The sequence below is a fragment of the Myotis davidii genome, unplaced genomic scaffold, assembly GCF_000327345.1.
Source record: "Myotis davidii unplaced genomic scaffold, ASM32734v1 scaffold125, whole genome shotgun sequence".
Lineage (NCBI taxonomy): Eukaryota > Metazoa > Chordata > Mammalia > Chiroptera > Vespertilionidae > Myotis > Myotis davidii.
Window position 1 is genome coordinate 4948745 of NW_006299390.1, and position 4129 is coordinate 4952873.

Below are 4129 nucleotides of genomic sequence, written 5' to 3' on the forward strand. Positions count from 1 at the left end.
TTTTTTTGACAATGCTTTTCTGTAGGATACAGAAATCTACAACATACTGAGAGGTAATAAACCTTAAGTTTCAGACTCAAAAACTTTAAAACTGATATACCTTACTTATAACTATTACTTGTACTAAGTTTGATTTTTGCCAAACTCTAGCCTAAAGCAAATGCAAAAGGAAGAATGACAATAAATGGCTCAGGTCAATTACTCAGGTATACATCTTATCTCTTTCAAGTTTAAGCTCATTCTTTTTGCTCTTTCATCTTCCCAGGGTAGCTTGATTAAAGGGAAATGGGAGAAAGGGGGGTAATTTGTGTCATAACTTGTACTTCTATTATAAGGAGGACATCTTTATTCCATTATTTTATGAGAAACATTCATTAAAATAATGTAATTTCTCCCACCAAAATTTACGGTACTATTAATGTACCCCTTTCAGGTTCCAGAGTTCCCAGGGCATTCTTTTCTTTGTAAGATTGTCATGAATTATTTCTAAGTGGACATATTACTGTTTTAAATAGGTGTGTGTGTGTGTGTGTGTGTGTGTGTGTGTGTGTAGAGCTGGAGAAGAGACATTTTCTTCCAACATAGACACGAGGAGGACAGGTTGGTTATCACAGCCATTCCAGGAACAGAATGACAGGAGTGTAAGAGCCACACACAATGGCGTCCTCAGACTCCAGAGTCACATTTTGCTGGTCACTAGTGAACCCCTCAATGTCAGTGCAGAATTTAGTATAGCTTTCTATTCCTATCTTATTTTTTATATCAGTATAGGACTGGTTGGTATGGCAGTAGACTGAGAAATCTCTAACTCATTTTCTCATTTGACAAATGCCTTTGGAGTGACTATTTGATGGTGGGCACTCAGGACACAGTGGTCAACAAGACAGCATTAGTGCCCTGGTAAGATAACATAACCTTTTTTTTTCAGTGAAGGGGGGAAGTGATTGGCAAATAGAGACTTCCACTCAGAGATGGAGTCAGAGAGTCAATGGCAAAGTCAATCTGACCCCGAGTCATCATTTGCTAGAAGTGGGACTAAGGGCAAATGTGAATGAAAAACAGGACTCAAGAGATTTCATTTGGGAAGTCTCCCTTAGAAATTGGAGGGCGTATTGAAGTGGCAGAGACCAGGGCATAGAGGACAGCAACAGCTATTATAACGGTCTGTGCTTGGGGGGTTTCACTTTCTTTACTTTCTTCATCCATCCATTCATTAAATCAAACATTGAGTGGACTGTTCCTATTCCCAAAGCAGAGCGATGTGCTAGCCGTTGGGAAAAGGAAATGAATTAAAACACTGCTCTTCCTGACCGTATGGAGCGCACATTCTAATGAAGCGAGCAGGCCACCTTAAAAATGAATATGGCACAATTTGTTAAGCACTTTAATAGAGTCTTCTACTGAGTGATATGAAAATATAGAAAAATCACTTAGAAATACATTTTTGAGAGAAAGTACCTGAATAACGATGACATTTTCATGAGTCTGTACAGTTCCAGTCAACAATTTTATGGTTATGCATACACCTGGGTAAGCTCTCCCTGCTTTCATCTGAGGTAGGAGATTCACTTAATCAGAGCCGATTTTATTTACAACTATGTGCATTTCTCTCAGTAAAGAGCATGGATGTGGCTGAATGCACTTTCGTTTTAAAATTAATGAGCATAGATGAGTTAGAAATGATTTAACTTTCCAAGATCACTGACCTTCCTGCTTTGTCATTTCTTTGGTCAACGTCCCTGAAGACACAAACTAGTCTGAGTTTCTTCTTTAAGAGAAAAAAGCTGCAGTACTATCACATGCCCATTTCTCAATGTTTCCCGTTGTCTGCTAACCTGAACATAGGAAATAGTGTGAGGGAAAAACTCAATTGCTCTCTTGGCAGCTATGTAGCTAGTTCATCCGTGGCTACTACATTTTTATAAAATTTCTTAAGTGTTTTTTTTTGCCCCAAAAGCTTTCCTGGCTGGAACAAGGGCTAGATCAAAGTACGGATGCTATTTGACTTACCATGGAGTTACATCTAGATCAGTGATGGCGAACCTTTTGAGCTCGGCGTGTCAGCATTTTGAAAAACCCTAACTTAACTCTGGTGCCGTGTCACATATAGAAATTTTTTGATCTTTGCAACCATAGTAAAACAAAGACTTACATTTTTGATATTTATTTTATATATTTAAATGCCATTTAACAAAGAAAAATCAACCAAAAAAATGAGTGCGCGTATCACCTCTGACACGCGTGTCATAGGTTCGCCATCACTGGTCTAGATAAACCTTATCTCAAAAGTTGAAAATATCAGAAGTAAAAAATGCAATTCAATACGTTTTTCACCTCAAGAGTTACTGCCTTCCTCTCTTCTCACCAGACGCCGGAAACACAGATGGGTGTTTGCTAGCCATAATGGGAAGCGACAAACAAAACATCGTATCTAAAAAATGCTGACAACACGGTACGTGGCAGAATCCCTGTTGCTTACTCTCATGCTCACGTGGCTGGGAGCTGAGGCCGGCAGCTGCTGGCCAGTATTACCAGAGAGTACTGAATTTCGTTAGCCCGGGAAAAGATCAAAATTCAAAATTCGAAGTACAGCCTCTCCTGAATATGTCTCTCTTTTGCACCATTGAAAAATCGAAGTCAAACCATCATAAGGCTGGGACCATCTGTCCAGTTTTTCTGTAATTGATGCATTCTGGCTTAACTCTGAAACAAGCTGGCTTCTCCTGTAATTGAAAACGTTTGGTGACTATGGCAACACCCTCATGAGCCCCCAAGGTCTGGGAGTTCTGCTTGTTGGGAAAGGGACAGGAGTTCTGCCTTCCCCGTTGTGTTTTGTTTTCAGACAAGCAGCACATGTCTTTAGGCACATTCAGGGTGCCTGCAGCCTTATCTCACGGAATTTAAAATCCAACTGGGAAATGTGGCGCCTCTTCTTCATCCCCCTTCCTTAGCTCGTCCCTGCCAGCAGCCGTCCTGTACTATGTCCTAATATGAAAGCGTTCGGATATGTCTCCGTTGGACATTCAGCAGCTTTGCATCCTCTCGGTGAGCTGGTGCCCCGGATGTGGCAGCCTTGTGTCTACAGAGCCTGAATGATGAGCACCGTTGAGAAATTGAGGAGCTAGGAACTTAACCCTAAGGGAGGCACCCCACATGCTCTGGGACCTCAAAGGGCCAGAAATAGGAATGTCGCCAAGTATCAGACCCAGTGGGGATGGATGTCAGGCTGTTAACAACTCGGTTTGAATTGCCTTCGACATGGCTCCTGTAGGCTAATGGTTGTGACCATGGACTAGTATAAGCCAACAGCTTCATCTGAGGCCAAACATCTGGCTCGCCGAGCTACAGCCAAGTCATAGGGCCACAGGGACCTCTGGGGATGTTGCTTTTAATCACCTCCCCCGACCGAATAACGCACGATCGCCCTGAAAAGAAGAAAGTTAGCTCCAGACCAATGGCACGACCGCTACAGCCATCCTTATCTGCCAAGCAGGAAAGAACTAAATGAAAAGCTGTAATGAAGAAAGATAATAATTTTAAAATCAGTATGTATTAATATAATTAATAATTAGGTCATAGGAAGTCTTGAAATGGTATCATGAATATGCTAGTAATATGTTCTTCCCAATTGAATACATAGATGGGCTGAGTAATTTGAAAGTCATATATTGCATGTTGGCTTACAACAAATATTAAATATATGTAGTGGAAATATAAAGCAGCTTGAAGATATTTTTGCATCGCTGAATAAATAACTATAGGTAACTGCTGGTCAATCTTTATGTAATATACAGACCAAACCCCATTGGCAGGAAGTAAACACTGCTATAGCGACTAGTCAGAGAATGAGCGTTTCTTACAGAGACCACAGAATGGGGGCCTGGTAGGTGCTCTGTGTGTATCAAATTAATAGGAAAGCAAGACAGCTTGCAGCAGGACGATTTAGATTACCCACAAATAACACATTCTCCCGTGAAGGCTGGTAACATGGGGTAGAATTAAAATGGCAGTGGAGTCTTCTTTCCTAGATATCTGTCTAGCTCAGCTGTCTGCAGAAGCTGTGGTGTGGAACGGCCTGAGGAGAAGAAAATGAACGGGATTATCTCCCGGTGAGCCTGTAATTGTGCCA

The 4129-nt window shown here is 41.3% G+C and overlaps 1 long non-coding RNA gene across 1 annotated transcript in view; it reads left to right on the plus strand.

Annotated features, from left to right (window-relative positions):
• The window catches only part of LOC107184861, a 5081-nt gene extending 1363 nt beyond the window's left edge, over positions 1-3718 (plus strand). Inside the window, exon 2 of the long non-coding RNA XR_001515765.1 lies at positions 2369-3718. This is a non-coding gene — a long non-coding RNA (uncharacterized LOC107184861). The remainder of the gene's footprint in view (positions 1-2368) is intronic.
• The last annotated feature ends 411 nt before the right edge of the window (positions 3719-4129 follow it).